The following is a 7,500-nucleotide window of genomic DNA, read 5'->3' as shown; positions in this document are numbered from 1 at the left end:
AAGACAGGAACTAATATTCACATGCAGTCATAAACGTTGGTTTAAATTTAATGAATATAAACCACCTTAAATCATTAAAAATTACTTATTAGTAAAAATAGATTACAATTTTTGTTTAATAAATTAAGTTAGACTAATTATCCCCCTTACACCCTTTAAATAAAAAAGTAAAGAAAATATGACTAATTATCCCCCCTTACATTATGTAATTACACAAACAACATTCGAAATATAAACCGTAGCGTCTTTAAATCAAAAGTACGCTAACGGAAATAATTTATTGCACGGGCGTCCCCCCTTTTTAAAATTCTTCATTCAATAAGGTAAAAAGCTATAGCAAACATCTAAATGAGTATTTTAACCATAGTTCCTGATTTCAAAAAGCGAAAAATTAAAAAGTAAATTTCTAAATATTTTTATGTATATACCTGTATATCTATGTATATGTATATATGTGTCTATTTTTTTCATATATATGCATGTATATATGTTGTACTTAACGCAAACTTATAATTTAAATTCAAATCTATATTTTATTCTATTTCCTTTCTATCTCTAACCCATATTAATTTTCTTATAAATTTTAAATCCAGACCGTTTATTTCAATTTTTTTCAGATACATCTGCCTTACTTTTAATGCTAGGTTTATTTATGGTGTCTTTTAAATTTAATAAAAACCCTTCATAATTTGCTGACGAGGAGACCTTGCTTATTAAAAAACTATATGTAATAATTATTGTACGTAACTCGATGTCTACCACAATAAAAAGCATTGTTTTCCGAAACGATCGTACAGATAATTGATTTTGATACATATTGTATATATAATATATATATATATATTATATATACATATATTATATATATAATGTATATATATATTATATATATAATGTATATATATTATATATATTATATATATAATATATATATATTATATATATATTATATATAATATATATTATATATAATATATATATATTATATATAATATATATATATTATATATAATATATATATTATATATATATTATATATATAATATATATATTATATATATATTATATATAATATATATATTATATATAATATATATATAATATATGTATATTGTATATATTATATATATATTCATATATATATATTATATATATAATATATATATAATATATATTATATATATAATGTATATATTATATATATATTCATATATATTATATATATAATATGTATATAATATATATATAATGTATATATTATATATATATTCATATATATATATTATATATATAATATATATATAATATATATTATATATATAATATATATATTATATATAATATATACATACATATATTATATATATTATATATAATATATACATACATATATATATAATATATATATCATATATAATATATACATACATATATTATATATATTATATATAATATATATATATATATATATATATATATATATATATATTGAGTGTGATTTTCACAACGTTTTGGTCGATGTAACCCCCGACCTTGTTCATTGGTTCAATGTGGTGCCGACGGAAAAGTACAATTGGAAATTATTTACGACCTCTATCCAGTCATGGTTGACGGAACGAGAACATGCTACACCAGTGAAGTAAAAAAAAAGCGTTCTGTTCGAAATTCCATCCAAATTGCCAGGTTTGGCAGATATATCTCCGAGTACTACAAGATAGACCCGAGGAAGGTCGATGGTTACATCGACCGAAACGTTGTGAAAATCACACTCAAGATGAGAACAGTAGTCCGACGAATCAAAATAATACGAATAACCAATCCTCATCTCAAAAATTTAGAAACAGGATTTGTTTGTTTTTGACTAAAAGTTGTGTGAAAATTTGACATTTTCGATAACGGTTTTGTTGAATTTTCTCCCCTTGTTCTGAAAAGATTTCTTAAAAAATTAATTTCAAGAAATGTCCAAAATAACAGTAATTCACAAGTACCCTTTTTTACGTTTTAAAATATTTAAGTTGTTTTTGCTGTTGTTGTTGTTGTTCAGTCATTCAATTATTTCGTTCATGACTATTTGGCTTAGCTATGGAAACTACATAGTTAAACTAGCTATTTTTTATGATGGAGAAATGGTGTTAACTTCTGCATCAACGCTGACCCGAGCTTGGCAATAATTCATATAACGCTAATAGCCACCATATGTTTTATAGGTATTTATTTTAGACTGCAGCTACGATTCCTTTGTTTCATTTTTATAATGGCAAAGCCTTTCATCTGAAATAGAATTTTATTCCCATCTGCCATGTTAATTCTGGTGGTTGCATTTTCCCCCCTTTCTCTTCTTTATTTTCACCCCCCCCTTTTTTTATTTATTTCGACATTACCGATAAATTAAAGCCGTGTGTTAGCGATTCAGGTAAACCTCCCCGGCTCATTGTGTTATTATTATTAGTTTTAAGTCTCTGTTTTTATTTTATTTTATTTTTCTTTATATATCGCTGATTGTTGCCGACTTGGACAGGTGCCGAGTTAGCTGCATTCGGTCGTTTTTTTTTTTTTTTTCGTTTTTTTTTCGTGTCGTATACTTCATTAAGCCTTTTAAATTCCTTTTCGTTCGTGTTTTTAAATGTCCCCCGCGCCAATTTTTGAATGTCCCGGCCACGCGTGCGTACAGACATGCGCAGTTGCGTCTCGTTTCCACAGTTTAAAATTTGCTTCGTATTGTTGCATTTTATGCGCCTATATTTGTGACACCTGACCGTTTATTTATACCCTACCAATTTCCCCCCCAACCCCCCTCCCTGTCTCCCTTTTTGTTTCTTTATCTTTTCCACCTTCTCTCTCTTTCGTTCATTTTATTGTATTTATGCGTCTTAATGTGCGGCACCCTCTTAGACTGCTACTTATACTTCTAGTCCCCTTCTCCCATCACTTCTCGACTCATTCGCACTTCTCAGCAAAACATTTACCACTTTTACTATCACACACACACACACACACACACACACACACACACACATATATATATATATATATATATATATATATATATATATATATATATATATATTAGACTACCCGTGACCCGTTTGGTCAGTATGTTATATTAGCTATGGAATTAATGCATGAGCGTGACACTTGTGACGTAAAGAAAATAGTTTTTCTTTTACATAACAGAAACATTTCTATGAAAGTATATTAAAATGAAAAAAGAATATAGATAGATTTCTGTGAGTCGTTCTGTTTATTATAATTGATTATTTTTGAAAAAGAAATACAGTTACTGAATTATAAGTGGTTGGGCATACTTACAGGTAAATGTGCACTGAACAGATACCATAATACTTATTATACCTATTTACTATGCCTCCCCACGGGACAGAGTTAGACACCAGGGTCGTTTTTTAACGTGGAGAAAAGGTACAAAAATAAAAATTGTCTCAGTCGTGAAGGATTTCTCCTCCACCGAAAGAGAACAAGAAATAGCAGTGCAGCATCTGAAGAACAGATGGTATTTATTTGCTCCCCCACAGAGCAAATTAGGCACAAGGCCGTTTTTAATGTGAGGTAAAAACCAGCTCCCCTAAAAGTAGGCAAAAAGGGGGCACTCTGGTTACCAAAAATAATAATTGTCCCAGTATAGAGGGCTTCCCCTCCATTGACTGGTACAAATCATCTTAAGTGCAGCATCTGAAGAACAGATACTACACTTTGATCTTGGCCCGAAGGCCAAGTAAATTCAAATTTTGATATATCTGCCTTTTTTTTTTTACATCGTTCATTTCTTTATTACGTTTAAGTTATTTTAATCTCCACTCTTCCCATGTTAAATAATAATTTCGAAATAATAACGTTAATATTTCATCGTCCCAATTGTTCTTTTGTTTTTGTTTTTTTCGCGTTTAAATTATCCAAATAAACAATTGTTAATACTGTCTTTTTTTTTTTTTAACATCGTTCATTTCTGTATTACGTTTAAGTTATTTTAAACCATCGGGTCTACTTGGCTGAGGGGAGCAGCCTTCCGTCACATCTGCAGCAATCTTATACAGTGAGCAGGAAAGGGCTTTGGCTGATTTTGAAGCGCCTCTGCTGACCCCCCCCCCAAAGCTCCTCAGAATGATAGTTCAGTTGCATGAGAACTATTGCGGTCAAGTCAAGTATATAACAGCCTCTCAGAACCCTTCTTCATCATCCATGGCGTTAAACAAGGATGCGTTCTGGCACCAATTCTCTTCAGCATCTTCTTCAGCATGAAGCTCAAGCAGGTGACCAAAGATCAACGGAAGTCTGTTCAACCTCAAAAGGCTGCAAGCCCACACAAAGACCTTCGAGCAGCTTATCTGAGACCTCCTCTTTGCTGACGACGTGGCCGTTGTTGCCCACACCGAAAGAGCCTTGCAGCGCCTCACATCTTGCTTCGCAGAGGCTGCCCATCTCTTCGGACTCGAGGTCAGCTGGAAAAAAGACAGAAGTTCTCCACCAACCAGCTCCCCGGGTAGAGTACCGCCCTCCCCACATCACCATTGCCGAGACTAAGCTGAAGACCATTCACCAGTTTACCTACCTGGGTGTACCATCAAATCTGATGCCAAACAGGGAAGTAGACAACAGACTGGCCAAACCAAACAGCGCTTTTTGGCAGATTGTACAACAGAGTCTGGAAAAACAGACACAAAAAATTGCACACAAATCAGTGTGTACAGAGCTGTAGTAGTCTGCACCCTCTTGTACGGTTCTGAGTGCTGGACAATTTATCGCCACCAATTACAACTCCTCGAGCGTTTTCATTAGAGCTGTCTCCGCACCATTCTTAACATCCACTGGAGTGACTATGTCACCAATGTTGAGGTCATTGAGCGGGCGGAAATCACCAGCATCGAGGCCAGGCTGCTAAAGTCACAGCTACGCTGGGTCGATCACGTCTCCAGAATGGACGATCATCGCCTGCCCAAGATAGTCCTACATGGCGAACTCTTTACTGGCCGTTGTGACAGAGGGGCATCGAAGAAAAGATATAAAGACTCTCTGAAGAAGTCCCTCGGTGACTGCCACATTGACCACTTCGAGTGGTCTACTCTCCCTGCTGACCGTGATACCTGGCGACGTACTGTTCACCAGGCTGTCGCCTCCTTTGAGATCTCCCGCACAAAGAATCTGCGGGAGAAGCGCTGCAGGAGGAAGATCCGGGAAGCCACACCTGACGTGACTTTTGACTGCAGCCGCTGTGGCCAAACCTGCTTGTCCCGTATCGAGCTCGTCAGCCACAAGCGTGCCTGCAGTCGACGTGGAAAACCTCCTTCATAGAATCTTCGTTTGCAAAGTACTGCCAAGAATATATATATATATATATATATATATATATATATATATATATATATATATGAACACTTCTGTAAATGATCCAAACTTTGTTGTTGTTGTTGTTCTTCTTCTTCTTCTTCTTCTTCTTCTTTTTTTTTCTTCTTCTTCTTCTTTTCTTCTTTTTTTTTTCAGGACAAGAATTCATCTAGTCTCGTACGTAATATAATTTGAAGCAGGTGAACTATTCCTCTTATATGCTAGTGTGGGTTAGTCATACAGACGGTTTCTTTTTTCCAAATACTATATTATTTTTAATATTTGGTCAGGGTATAATAGTAGAAAATGTAACACTATGATACATATGTTTTTATACGCACTACATATGAAATTTTGTAATGGTCGTTATGCGTGACGTTTCTTCTCATGATTTTGTGTAATAAAGATATCATTCTTTTATGAAGAAGACTACGTTGTAACCTAGTGTTAGATATTTTTCGATCCCAGATCACTACAAAACATCTCTGGCATTCTGTCTGAAGTCTTTTTAACTCTTATCCCCGAGTGGCCTCCGAGTGGTGACCTTATTTCTTACTAGCAGGAGGAGGGAGGGGGGCTTTACTCGGTCGTAAAATACGCTTAAGTATGATATTTTAATTTGTCCAGATTTCGTAGATATTGTTATAGAGTCGTGATTTCAAAAGTAAAAAAAAAAAAAGTGTTTGGGTGCCATCAGCTAGAATCGAAACCAAAACTGTATCATCTAAAGTTGGCTACGTTACCACGGTACCAATGGAACACGCATATAGACTGATTAAATTTTTAAAATAAACTAAAATGAATGTATAAAATGTATAAAGATTTTTACAATTTTTATTTATTTTTGACTCTTAAAAACTATTTTATTTGGTTAAAAACTATTTTATTTGGTTAAAAACTATTTTATTTGGTTAAAAACTATTTTATTTGGTCAAAAACTATTTTATTTGGTTAAAAACTATTTTATTTGGTTAAAAACTATTTTATTTGGTTAAAAATGATTTTATTTGGTTAAAAACTATTTTATTTGGTCAAAAACTATTTTATTTGGTCAAAAACTATTTTATTTGGTTAAAAACTATTTTATTTGGTTAAAAACTATTTTATTTGGTTAAAAACTATTTTATTTGGTTAAAACCCATAAAAGAACAGTCTGTAAAAAATCCAATTATTTGAGGCCCTTAGCACCGCTTTACGACTTTTTGTTTTGGAGGAGATAAAGTTTGAAAATATGGAGACAGACAGACAGACATATAGCCTTTTATATATTAGATTTTTTTCTTTTTCTTTTATTTTTTCTTTTTCTTTTTTCTCATCCTCAACTATTTTGTTCCTCTCTTTTTGTTTTATTTGACTCTTGATTACTGCATTTCTATTATTTGTTTTTTCTTTGTTTTTTTCTTTCAATTTTTATCATAGTTTCCTTGACCTTCATTCACCTTTTCTTTTTCTTTCTGTTTTCTTTTCTTCTTTTTGTTTTTTTTCCTTCATTCATTCTGTCTTTCTTTAGTTTTGCCTTTCTTACTGTCTTTTGTTTTGTTTTTTTATTTCTGTTTTTTTTCTTTCTTTTTTTTCTTCCTGATTTCTGTTTTTCTTTCTTTCTGTCTATCTTTCTTTTCTTTCTTTCTGCTTGTATTTCTTTCTGTCTTTTATTTTTCTTTCTTTTTGTCTTTCTTTTTTCTGTCTTTCTTTTTTCTTTCTTTCTTTTTTCTTTCTTTCTTCTGTCTTTTCTTTCTTTTTTCTTACTTTCTTTTTTTCTTTCTTTCTTTCTTTTCTTTCGTTCTGTTTGTATTTCTTTCTGTCTTTTCTTTTTCTTTTTTGTCTTTCTTTTTTCTTTCTTTTTTCTTTCTTTCTTCTGTCCTTTCTTTCTTCTTTCTTACTTTCTTTCTTTTTTCTTTTTTCATTCTTTCTTTTCTTTCGTTCTGTTTGTATTTCCTTCGGTCTTTTATTTTTCTTTCTTTTTGTTTTTCTTTCTTTCTGTCTTTCTTTTTTCTATATTTTTTCTTACTTTCTTTCTTTCTTTTTTCTTTCTTTCTTTCTTTTTGTCTCTCTTTTTTTCTGTCATTTCTTTTTTTTCTACTTTCTTTTTTCTTTCTTTCTGTCCTTTCTTTTTTCTCTCTTTCTTTCTTTTTTCTTTCTTTCTTCCTTTTTTTCTTTCTTTGT

Source organism: Euprymna scolopes, chromosome 11 (genome assembly GCF_053919585.1).
Source record: "Euprymna scolopes isolate OS-2025 chromosome 11, ASM5391958v1, whole genome shotgun sequence".
Classification (NCBI taxonomy): Eukaryota; Metazoa; Mollusca; class Cephalopoda; order Sepiida; family Sepiolidae; genus Euprymna; species Euprymna scolopes.
Note: the sequence above shows the minus strand (reverse complement) of the source record.